Here is a 14053-nt window from a genome sequence, read left to right as displayed (position 1 = left end):
CATATTTTGTGAGCCTTTTCTCATAGTTGTATGATATCAATGGTTATCACAATTGTGTATTTGGTTCATAAGGTGAAACAAGGGTATGAATGGATGAGTTATAGGGCATTTCCTTAGAGGGACCTGTTTAATGTGTGATTTGGTTCGTAAGGTTAAACAATGGTATGAATGGATGAGTTATAGGACTTTTCCTTGGATGGAATCCCATTTAATGTGTGATTCACTAAGGTGTGCATTGAGGTAAGGACTATTTCATTTTGTGGGGCTATCTTGAACTCTACTAATAATTTATACTCATGTGGAGGAAATGATTAGGGGGCGAAAGTGGTTGGAGGTCATGTCATAAGAATGGTTCTAGGGTTCTTATGACCAGGTCATGGATTTGGTAGAGCAATGTGGTAGAGCAATGTATTACTACCACAAGTGCATACTTTCACAAGTCTGACTCAAGTGCACTAATCCAGATAAATTGAGTCTAAAAGAGTCTGATTGTATGTATGATCTTTTTTATGGGTGTAACTATATCTCATATGTAAATTAAATAACTTGATATGTTGTGATTATTTGTATCTCTTTTTTAGCTAGCATACCATGTTATGTGTTCTATTGGTTGTTGTGTTTTGTCTTCTTCTTTTTTCAATAATCACCTTTGTAGTTTTAGAGAAAAACTCTCTAGTTTAGTAGATTCCCTGTATAGATATTATGTTAATATGGTTATTTCATCTTGGACTGTTGTACTAATGTTATATATATTTATTTTGAATTATCTGATATTGACAATCAATTATAAAATTCCTTTGTTTGATAGTTTTTCATTATTAAATGAGATATTACAATTGTATTTATTTTTAACGTTAAAATACATTTTTGGTCCCAATTTTCGTCAAGTTTTTTCAAATAAGTCCTAATTTTGGTTTTGTGTTCAAATAGGTCCTAATTTTCGTCAATTTTGTTCAATTGGGTCCTTTTTTGCTAACACCGTTTAAATCATTCACGGCTATGAACAGTGACTACCACGTGTCACTTCGTGGTTTTTATGAATTTTTTTATTTTTATTTTTTTGAATTTTTTTATTTTTTATTTTTATTTTCTTAAGTTTTTTTAATTTTTTAAAAAATGTATACGTGTCAACCCAATAGCGTGCCACGAGTCACTTCGTGATTTTTTTTGAATTTTTTTTTTTAAATATTTTTTAAATGTCCACATGTCAACCAGTAGTGTGCCACGTGTCAAAGTCAATGTTCTATATTCAATTTGGTTCCCATATTTGTTATTTTTGTTCAATTTAGTCCCAATTTTTGTTAACATTAACCAATTTGGTCCCTATCAAAGATGTGACCAAATTTAATTTTTATATCAAAGTTATAATTATGTGAATTTTAATATGTTATATAAAATATTTAATAAAAAATGTGAATTTTAATATAAAAATTAAATTTAGTTTCAATTTGGAGAGGGACCAAATTGGTTAATTTTAACAAAAATTGGGACTCAATTGCACAAAAATAACAAATATAGGGACCAAATTGGATATAGAACTTTGACTTTGACACGTGACACGCTACTAGGTTGACACGTAGACATTTTAAAAAATTTTAAAAAAAATCAAAGAAAAAATTTAAAAAAAAAATTCAAAAAAAACGACAAAGTGACACGTGGCATGCTACTGGGTTGACACGTGTACATTTAAAAAAAATTTAAAAAAATTTTAAAAAAATTTTAAAAAAATTCAAAAAAAAATTCAAAAAATAAAAATAAAAAAACCACAAAATGACAAGTGGCAGTCACTGTTCATGGCCGTTATTGATTTAAATGGTGTTAGCAAAAAAGGACTTAATTGAACAAAATTGACGAAAATTAGGATCTATTTGAACACGAAACCAAAATTAGGATTTATTTGAAAAAACTTGACGAAATTTGGGATAAAAAGGTATTTTAACCTTTATTTTAATGTGCATAAATCCTGAAACAAATAAACAAAATTATAAAAGGGAAAAATTTTAAAATTTTAGTATTTATAATTTACATGTTATTCTACAACTTTAATATCAAATTATATAAATGAAAAAATGTAAAAATTAAAATTAGTAAACTATTACAATGTCATTCTCGATCTTAAAATTATACATATTGTGTGATGAGGTGAGAGAAATTGCAACTCTTATATTAATGTATTAATTATATTTGTGAACTTACATATTCACTTAGATAATTATGTAATTAAATACATCTAACAACTTCATTCTATTATAAAACATATTGTTGTCTACTAAACCATTTTAGATTCTTCGTCAACATTTTTAAAGAACTTCTAAGCTTTTACAAAATATTCTTCCTATATTTTTCTTAAAGCTTGTTTAGTCTTCATCAAATATTTTTGTCTATTTTTTTTTCTTATTTTGTCACGTTCCTCCTATATTATGGATTCCTTAAGTTTTCTCCTCCTGCTAAACTCTAATTCAATTTTCTTCGTCCATAACTTCTTCCGTGAGAAGGAGAAATAGGATAATAACGAGAAAAAAAAATATGAAAAAAAGATGAAGAATGAAATGAAATGTCAAAAATTAGGTTTAAAAAATACAACTATTATAACTCAATTAAAATCGTAAAAATTAATTCTTTTAAATATAAAAGATCAAAACAAAGAAGATAACAGATAAAAAACAATTTATATAATTTAGCCTATGTAATATTAATAAAATTTCAACAAAAGTAAATTCAGATTGGATGCAAACATTTTTTTTCTTTACTAATAGATAACGTATTTATAATTCGAGTAAATAAGTAAAACATCATACCTTGAACGTAACGGAACACTTCATTGAAGAGATTTCCATCGAATAAATTAAATATTTTTCCTTTTTCTTATAGTATTTTTCAGCTACTAATATATGAATTGTATCTCTAAATGGATTTTACATAGTAAAAAAATCACAATTTGTTGAGTTGATTGACATTTACGGCATAATCTCATATTTATAATATAATAGAAAATTTTACAGGGATTTTTTTTTTTAAGTATACATTAATCTTCTAGATCTGATTACTATACAAGATTAAAGATTATTAGGATTTAATGAGGTATATTTTTTTATATATTTTATTTTGAATAAAATTCTATATCTTGATTAGTGAGATTTAGGTTTTAAATTAAGAAAAATTTTAATCGACCCAATTTATACAATAATTGCAGTGCGTGTTTATTGCATTTCTTTAGTGTAGTGACGCCAATTTTTTCATTTTTAAATTCAAAAAACAAACACGTGGTCGCAATAATAATACTCAAGATGCCATTTGACCAATAAAAATGATTTTTAAATATTAAGTTGAATTACTTTAATACCCCCATTACACTATTTCGTTTGTATAACTTCTTTTTAAATAAATTATCTTTAAGATACAGTTTTTTATTTCTTTTAGTAAAAAGACTCCATTACATACCAACTTGTCTTCATCAAATCATATTTGTTATAACATCAAATATTTTATAAAACTGTCTTTATTAAACTTTTATTTAATGTTTTTAACATTTTAATGATTATCCTCAAACAAATCAATTTTCTACGCAAACAATTTATTAATAATAGTATTAGAGTTAACTAGAGTTACCTTTCTGTTTTTCTGTTTAGCTTATGTTATCAGTTTGTGTGACTTTTTATGCAGAGCTTAGTAATCTTTGAGTTAAAATATATGTAGTATATATTATATATTAAATTAGCATAATCCTTCCTTAATATTCGAATTACAAATGAAAATTTTTATATTAATTATTTGAAACTTATTTAAAAAAATATTCTTAAATATTAGAATATATCATAAGTGAAAGAAATGAAATTAAAAAAGTTTATAAAAAATGAATTTCATATCAAATACAACTTCAAAATTATTTTTTTTCTAACAAAAATATACAAGGATATTTCAATATTAAATTATATATATTTTTGTTATATCAATAAAAATGTTTAAATATATAAATTTTGAGTATATTATTTTAACACATTCAACCTTTCTGTCAAGATCCATCATCGCATCATCATGTAAGATGCAATTTCAATTATCAAATAATATAACATTGTGTAGATTCTTTTTATGTATCTTAAACAATGTGTTTTCTCATATCATACGTACATATTTTTAAGCTAGCATAATACTTTTCAAATATATGTATGTTTATTTTATCTTGGAGAGAATGTCAATTTCTTTCATCTGACCAAGAAGATTCGTATAAAATCATCTTTCATATTAAAGAGCACTTTGGAAAATGAGTTGAAACTATTTTTCTTCAACTTTCTATGGTGCTTGCTTTGTCAACCCTAAAGAATTATATCTTCATATGTCTATTTACTTATTGTTGGAAAATGTATCAAACTATCTACTTCTATATGCCTATGGAAAGACAACTTATCCTAGAAAGAATTCACTATACCTAGATCTATAAACAAGCAATCTAACCTAAAAATAGTTTAGTACACAAAGATTTACAAATTTCACCTTAGAGTAAAATTTCTTTCTTCTCAAATTACTATCAACAATCTCCACTTAACAAGTTCAAACAACTAAAAACACATATAAGGGAAATTTGACTTTTAAGAAATTCTTACATATGTGAATAATCTAGTTGAGATTAATATTAGTTTTTCTTTCCTATATAGTTGTCTTGTTCTTCAAGGTAATTAACTCTAAAATTATAATTTAAGAATGTTCAAGAAAGCTTTAGATTGGTCCTAAATAATCAAACTTAACAAGTAAGCACATTATAACATATTCAACCTCACATAAGTTTATTTTGTCTTATCAAATCTAAGTTGTATGCTAAATCACGCCATACGCAAAATAGAAGAAAAGATAAAAAATAATAGAAAAATTTATCCTAAATATAGTTCTCACCAAATGATTTAAATTTAGAGACGTCTAACACTATTCATTTTTTTTAGAGAGACTTTATTCTTATATGTACTTTGTAAAATTCACAAGAAAAATCGTTCTTCATAATACTTTACAAAAATTCCAAAGGAAAAATTCTAAAATAAATAAATATATAGAAGAAAAACTATAGTAATGTAAAATGCGTTAGCAGTAAATCAAAATGATTACAGATAACAAGTTATGTATAATATTTGTTTCAATTACATTAATATCAACTTATTAAAACACTTTTTTACTAAATTAACAACATTGACGGATAAGAAATATAAAATATAGAAAGAATAAGAAAAATTAAATTGTGATATTTATTGATGGATAATTACTACCAATCAAACTCTATCATTAATTACTATAATGAATATTTATACTATGAAAATAATTGTTTTTAGCTGGAGATATATTTAGTGTTTTTGGGCGTTTAAACACCCTACTAAGAGTATTTTTTGTGGTTTGTTATTCCTATAGAAGAGCCAACATTGGTGTTTTTAGCAATCCTTAAAATAATGCAACTTATTGACAATTTACGAAACTTTTGGTATTACCTTGGGTTTGAAATCCCTAGAGTGTGTTTGGATAGAGTATTTTAATGAAGCAATTCATTTTTTTGAAGAATTTATATTTCTTTGTAATGAAATACTTTGTTTGGATAGAGAAATTAAAAAGCATTTCAAATGTAAGTATTTTTTTGAAGGATTTCAATTAGCTAAATTAGTAGAAATTCAAATACCCTCAAAATAGGTGGAATTTGAAATTCTTCTTACTCAACCTCACATTCTAAACGATCCGGACGGGCACGACGACCCGAACGTGCCCGATGACCCAGACGGGCCTAAAGACCAGGATGGGCTCGATGACCCGGACATGCCTGACGAACTGGACAGACCCGACGACCAAAACGGGCTCGATGACCCAAACAGGTTTGACGACCCAAACGGGCCCAACGATCCAAACGGGCTTGATGACCCAAAAGGGCCTGAGAACCTAGATGGGTCAAACAACTCGGACGAGCCCAACGACCTGGACAACCCAAACGAGCCCAACAATCCCGGACGAGCCCTTCCAAATCATTGGGCCCGATGACCTGGACGAGCCTGACGACTCGAACGAGCCCGACGACCCGGAAGTGTGAGACGACACGGACAGTCCCGACGACCTGGACAAGTCCAACAACCCAAACGAGCCCGATGACCCGGATAAGAACGATGACCTGAATGGACTCGATGACCCGGACGGTCCCGACGATCCAAACGGGTCCGACGACCCGGACGGACCCGACGGTTTGAAAGGGCCCGTACGAGTTGTCGTGCTCGTTCGAGTCTCGGGCCCGTCTAGGTCGTTGGGACTGTCCGGGTCGTCGGGCCCATCTTAGTCGTCAGACTCGTCCGGGTCTTCAGGCCTGTCTGGGTGTACGGGCCTGTCCAGGTATTTGAACCCGTTCGGGTATTCGGCCCTGTCCAGATTGTCGGGCTCGTCCAGCTCGTCGGGCCCGTCCAGCTCGTCAGGCCTGTCTTGATCGTTGGGCCCGTTCAGGTCGTCGGACCCGTCTAGAGCATTGGGCCAATGACCTTGAAAGGTTGGATCGGGCCATATTGACGAACTTAACGGCACAATCATGTAGTATGGGTCGTCAGGCTTCTAGATCATTAGGCCACCCAACCTGTCTAGGCTTCCCAGTCGGTCTAGCTCCGGTGGGTCGTCAGGTCTAACCAATCTGGTTGTGTAGTTGGGTCTGCCCGACCCATCTGGTTTGTCGAGCATGTTTCAAAATTTATCATGAACTCAAAACATAATTAAGCGTAAAATAAATATTGTTAAAATTAAATTTTATCTCACAATAAATTCAATTTATTTTTCCAAACAAGAAATTGAAATGTAAGGTATTTTAATTTCCTTATCCAAACAAGTTATTTAAAAAATGAATGGAATTTAATTACAAGCAATTCAAATACAAAGCATTTCAATTTCTAAGCATTATTGAAATGCTCCATCCAAACACAAGGCTAGTATTACTTGGGGTTTAAAATCCTCGATAATGCTTGAGGTTTAAAACCACTGCTATGTTAACGATCAACCTTAAATGTTTTTCAATGAGATTTCTTGTTTCTTTGTTTTGTATTTTTTATTAATACATAAATCTTGAAATAAAAGAAAAAAATATAAAAGACAAACATTTTAGATTTTTGGTATTTATAATTTGTATATGACATTCATAGAAGGAACAAAGAACAAAGTCTAGAATTTTAATATAAAATATTGTAAATGACAAAGTGTAAAGGATAAAATTAGTAATTCATTACAACATGATTTGTTCTAAATCAGAAAAATAGATAATAAAAAATTAAATAGCATTTTTCCAATGCGATGCTTGATGTTAATCATTTTTTTCTTCGTTAAAAACACTTTCTTATTCAGATACATAATATATAAAAAATAATGATAATTTATAATTTTTCAAATAATAATATAAAACATATATGTATTTAATCAAGATTTAAATGTTATCGGTGATGCATGATGTAACGTCCCATTTAATTATTACTCAAAATTAAAAGAAACGTCACACAAAATAGTACTGTAGCGTAGTCCTGGGGTCCTTAACACAACTCCTACAACCTGGGCACATCACGATGCCAACGAAACCCAAAAAAATACAAGTCTAGCAAAAGAGAAAAGAGTAGTAAGGTGTAAAACAATACATGGACCATAGCCCTAACTAAAACCATGAAGAAAAGAAATATAAAGTCCAGTCCAAATGGCTAAGCAGCGGAATCGTCATTTCCTTGCTGACCGCGGGAGCCTCGCCCTTCTGCTCCCATCAATTAAATTGATGATCATCGCAAGAAAGAATTGCCACATACGAGACAACCATACAACGAACAGGGTAAGCTAGAGCCAACAATATTCTCATCATGCAGTCAAATATATTTTCACCATTCAATATCCATACGACAACCAAGCATGTTATGACTTTCAATCGCTACACTACGACTCGTCTCGACTCATCCGGATACGTATAACTTGGTCGGATTCAGCGGATGCTCGCACTTGTGGTGGATACCTCTGCTCACCCCCGAGCTGCTCACCCCCGAGCTATGTGTTACAAGTGTTACAATGAATCAATTTCCCTCACCACAAGGTTAGCCCTTAATGAATTTCAGGTCTCCTGCTACTCTCACCACAGGAGTCAGTCCGCTCTAAGTGAGACTAACTGACTCCTTAGAGCATCAGGATGCAACCTTACCTTGAATCCTTACCTAGTTATACAGATGGGGCACCACCATGGACACCCACTAACAGGGGCCATGGAATTACGTCCCGACCACTGAAGCGCGACCCTGAAAGTCTCACTTAGAGACTCCAAGGAATTAAGCACTGACACATAACAACATACACAAACAACCAAGAATTTACACATACGTTGCACAAAAGATTTCAAACCAAAATCCATAACCAAATCCTCATTTCTCATATGTTGAATCATTACCAACTCGTTGTTCCCAATCATGAGTAAGGTGTTTCTCCTCATACCAAAACCATGCCAAAGGTTTACCAACCATCAAGATCCATTGTTGCTCATGCCAGGTTTGTGACCACACGCACATACATATGTATCCAACTTCTCATGTACAATTCATGTAGAAATCATGTCAAGTTCACATTTCCCCCACATATAATCTCCTCCCAACATGCATAATCATTTATACAATTTATAACACAGATCATCATGCCTTTCAATTCACAAACTCCATACTTCATACAAAACACATCATAACCAACAATCTAATTACCAATTTAAGAGAGGCATCCAACCTGCAGCATATCTCGCTCAAGCCAAGAGCCCTCGCTCAGGCGAGAGGGGTATTCTCGCTTAGGCGATAGACCCTTGCTTAGGCGAGATCGCGACAAATGCTGGGATTTCCTCGTAGTCTCGCTTAGGCGAGTCTTGGCTCGCTTGGGCGAGAAAACACCTCGCCCAACAGTGGTGTCCCTCGCCTGGGCTAGACCACAACAGCGTTCCAAGCCTTCACTCCTCCTCGCTTAGGTGAGTGGCTCTCGCCTGAGCGAGACTGGCCTCGCTCAAAACCAGAGTCCTCCGCTTGGGCGAGGGTTCGCGAAACCCTGGTTACTCCTACAGGTCTCGCCTGGGTGAGTTACTCTAGCCTGGGTGAGATTGACAGATCTCGCCACTGCCTTTCCTGCAACAGTCACATATCCATACCCAAGCAACAGTCCAAGATCGTTCACACATTCATCACAGACATACAGTTCATGCAATACCCAACAAACATCAAAACCAGCCATAAAATCATTCAAGACTCGAAAACTCTAACTTCTCGTACCTGGAAAAGTTTAGCTAAGACCCCGACGGCACGACCACGAACGCAACAACTCTAAGGATGGACTATGGGTTGAAATAGGGGTGGAACAGAACCAGACAAATGACGTTAACCGAAATCACGAAAAGATGGTAAAAAGGAAACCAGTACGGCTAGAAGAGATACTTACATGGAGCACGAGTTCTCTTAGCTCAATGTGACAGTGGAAGTAAAACCCTAGCGGAGGGGGTTGACGGCTGCAGTTTAAGTTCTCTGAAACGAAAGGAAAATGTGACTTAGGGGAACTGAGAAGGGTTTTATGTACTGGGTCAGCCCTTAGGCCCACTTACAAAGGCAACCTTTTAGTTTAGGGCAGGAAAAATAAGGAATAATATTAACGGGCCTTACACATGACCAAACAACTATCATTGATAATTTTGTATAAAAAATTAATTTTATTGAGTTAAAATGTCAATGTAGAAACTTATTTTAAAACACAAAATTAATCAAAATAATGAAAATAACTCTTATTTTCTTCCTTGAAGAAAAAAAATGGACATTTATTTATTTTACAGTTGAATTTTTTTTCTATAAAAAACACAAGAAAAAACTAATTAAAACAATACAAAGTATAATTAACTATTATAATTAAAATTTAACTTACACTAACTTTTCTCGCTTCAACGATATATAGATGGATTTTAACTCTTAATAAATGCCAACAGAATTTTTCGTCGTGAAGAAATTTTACTAATAATTATTTTATCGATAGATTTTGTACTATTACTGATCCGTCAACAATTTTTATTTATTTATAACTTTTTACAATTATCAATAAAATGTATTCGTGAATAACTCCGTAATTAGCATGTTGTTTTTGTTTTACTTGTTTTTCTTCGTAAAAAAAAAACATTATTCATAACTTTGTTATTATTTTGTATTTTAATGTCTTTTCGTCGTCGTTCTTGTTCTATATTTCTAATTTTCTAATTTACAATAAAAAATCTGAATTTATTCTCATAAGTGAAATAATTAATGTGTATCTCCTTGTTCGGCAACTATAATGAGTATATTCAAATTAAAATAGTTTTTATTATTTTATTAACGGGAGTAACTGAAATAATATTAATATTCCTGAAATACATAAGTTTCGGCTTACCTAAATTTAGGTACTTTTAGTCTTTTAAATTGAAAAGTATTCATTTAGTCTCTAAATTTAGAAAAGAAAAAAAAAAAAAAAAAAACTGTGAGATGCGTTGTCAGGCTCGCTAATGATGTTATACTTATCTGTCTGTAGACTCTGTATAAATAAGGATATCCAACGCTACGTGTATATTAAGTTAAAGGACATCGGTATTTTTGACACTATTTTTTCTTTTACCACATTATTTTCTGTAATTATTTATTTTTTCTTTTTTTTAAAATATAAAAATTAATTTTTGTTAAAATTATTTTATTTTTATACAAATTATCAAATAGTCGTTAAATAGTTTAAAAGAACTTTTGCGTAATTTAAAACTTTCAGTTAAGAAATTTTATACTTTTCAAATTTAGATTACATTATATTTTAGTCTTCTTAATTTTAAAATAATTTTTTAAGTCCAATCTTTTAGTGCCACGTGGCAGATACATTGTCCAGAACTCCCAGGCTTCGCGCCATTAGGTTACAGATGATTTTTGAAAATCTGTTAAAAAACCTTGGTGTGGTGGGGAATGGATGAATATTTGACTCTTATAAAAGGTTTAGTGCTCAATTTGTAGGGGGTCTGAAAAATCAGAGAGAAAAAGGTTAGAGAGAACGAGTGAGGAAGAGAAGTGAGCACAGAACTGGAAAAGTTGAGAGCGAGAAAGATCTCAAAGACAAAGAAAATAGAAGCAGTAAGAATACAAGGTGTCACGCTTGGTAGGTGCTATTTCTTAGTTTTGTTTCAGTATAGGATGGATGGATTGGTTGTTCATTTGTGTTTGATTCTACAATTGAAATGAATATTGTGATTGTTTTGTTTCCAATTTCACTGATCTTCAATTTTACTGCAAATTGCTACTTTCTTTGTTTTGAATACTGCTTTTCTTATTACTAGCCACTTTTGTAATGCAAATTCATACGCAGAGGACAAACACAGAAGAAAAAATTATACCAAAACAGATTTCATTCTTATCATTACTCTGTATTCAATCAGAGACAATATACAATCCTATTCTTAACTCATCAAAATCCAAAGGTAAATCTCCATAATCGGAGAATAAAGTTCAATTCAACATTTCAATAAAAAAAAAAACAGAAAATTAAATAAGGAATGATATAATCGGAGAATTAAGACTGGTGGTGCTGACGGTGGCCGGAGTGAAGCGGAAGAGCTAGGTTTTAGAATGAATCGCGATTTGAAGGAGAGAAATGCACAATTTGTCTTTGCACAGCGGTGGTAAATGAAGAAGAAGAGCTCACGTGACTTCGAAGAAAAAGGAAAAGGGCGTCACCGCCGGTAATTACTCTGATTGTCACGCTAGGCTTATGGTTCGCGCTAGAAGATGGAGAAAGCGAGTCGCGCAACGAACAGACGAACATAATCGCCGGCGGCAATGCCGCTGGCGAGTCTCGATGAAGCTTGACGGCCTTTGCTAGCGGTGACGTGATCGAAACAGAGCGCAACGTTAGAACCGGGAATGAAAGAGGAAAGCAATAGCGACGTTTCACGGTAGCTTCGAATGGAGTGACAATGATGAGCTCGCGGGGGTTTCGTTCTGGATTTTGAACTGTGCTGCGCAGAGGTTTCTTTGGTGGAAGCTTCGTTCATGTTCGATTGGATCGTGGAGGAGAAAGAATGGAGAAAGAAGAGGAACGCCGATTCCGGCCGTGCATTGCCGTAGGTGTTTGCCGGTGTCGCCTCCGGCTGCGAGATTGGTTGTCTGTCGGCGGTAATGTGGACAACGCCATGAGCGTCTGGTGTGGTGATGATCTGTTAAGAGAGGGAGGAGAAGAAACATCTAGGATTTAAGAAAAATATGTGGGGGGAATTAAAAATATAGAAAAAAAAAGTAAAAGTAATAAAAAATAAAAATAAAAAATAAATGTAAATTATCCATTTTGTCTTTCAATTTGTTGAGTTGCTTCAATCTGGTTGACCTCTCGTTATATCTCGGTTAACACTCGGTTAACACTGTTTGTATATTAGTGAACTGTTTTGTTTATTGGATTGATTGCTTAATTTATTAGTTGTTTAATTTATTGCATAGTTACTTCGGACCACTGTACAAACTGTCTTAATTGGAATATAATAGAAGTTACTAAATCGATCTACTTTAATAAATAAATAAGAATATCAAATTATACTTTCTAAATACTTGATAACCAAACTCAATAAATTCAAAATATTGAGAGAACAAATCAATCATTATACCAAAAATATAATACTAATAAAAAACAATAATAATAAAACAAAATTAAAAACTGGATATGGGCCCGGCCCGGTCTAGTTTCTTTCTGCACCTTCTATTTCTATTATCTACATCTCTACTTTTGTTTCTGGACTCATATTAATTGCTGCAACCTCATTTTACTCTCTGCACCCACCTCTTTGTTTAAATTCCTTCCATGTACTGTTTGCACCCTTTATTCTTACTACTATCACTATCATCCTGTTGCATCTTCTTATGTTTTATTTGAATGGGCTTTTATATTAATTTATATAATTTGTGTACCATCTTTTATACTTTTACCTCTTTTATATTTGACATCCATATTTTCAAATATACATTAGTTTTTTTTTTCATTTTAATACAAAATTAGAAATTACAACTTTTTGAAAGTTATTATTACATTTTCTTGGACACTAATCATATTAATTTTTGTAAATAAAGATATCTACCCATGGCTAAGGTTGAAAGTTTCCATGAGTTCCTCAGAGGAAAGACCATTTTTGTGAAAGGTGCAACAAGATTTGTAGGAAAAGGTTTGTGATTTTCTCTTTCTCAAATTTCACGTTTATAGTTTTATTAAAATACGATGATATTTTGATTACTAAATTTTGACAATTTTCTCTTATAACATGAAGTGACATCTTTTAAGTAGTTTTAAAATATTGAGAATGAGAAAATGAAAAAATAGAAAACCACTTATAAAAATAACACTTAAGATTGTGAGAAAAAGTTGACGAAATTTAGTAATCAAAAGTCATTTTCTTTTATTAAAATACAATGTTAATAATTCACCCATTGAATTATAGTTAGTATAATTTGATTTAGATTAATTTAATTTTTTGTATACGTTAAGGAACTTTTAATCTAGCAATAAAAGAATACTTTTTTTAACAAAGTTTTTTTGAATGGTGTAACGTTAGGTTAAAACATTTTTTTATGTATATTGATGTAACCTTTATCAAATTATTATATCATTCAACAATTTTTAATTAGATTATGTTATCTCAAATTTCTTTCATAAATATTTGTAATTTTCTTTTGCTTACAAAAATTATATTTATCTAAACATCTCATTATATATATATATATATATATATATATATATAACAAAATTGATATAATATATAATATTTAAAGTTTACTAGAATATAGACAACTTCACTATTTGTTGTCGTTCTTCAATTTTAATAAAAGGAGTTAATAATCAAGATAATGTAAAATTATAATTTGGTTGTTCAAATGAAAAAAAAAAACTTTTTCAAATAGAGTCATCAATGGTAAAATAGTTTGTACATTGTATATTTATATAAGGGATGGAACAAACTAATATAATTTTTATCAACTATTATATTATTCAAACTTTCAATTGAATTATGTTTTCTCCTAAATATGTA

Source organism: Vigna unguiculata, chromosome 11 (genome assembly GCF_037176805.1).
Source record: "Vigna unguiculata cultivar grain cowpea cultivar isolate G323 ecotype 2 chromosome 11, ASM3717680v1, whole genome shotgun sequence".
Lineage (NCBI taxonomy): Eukaryota > Viridiplantae > Streptophyta > Magnoliopsida > Fabales > Fabaceae > Vigna > Vigna unguiculata.
This window is presented reverse-complemented; position numbering follows the sequence as displayed.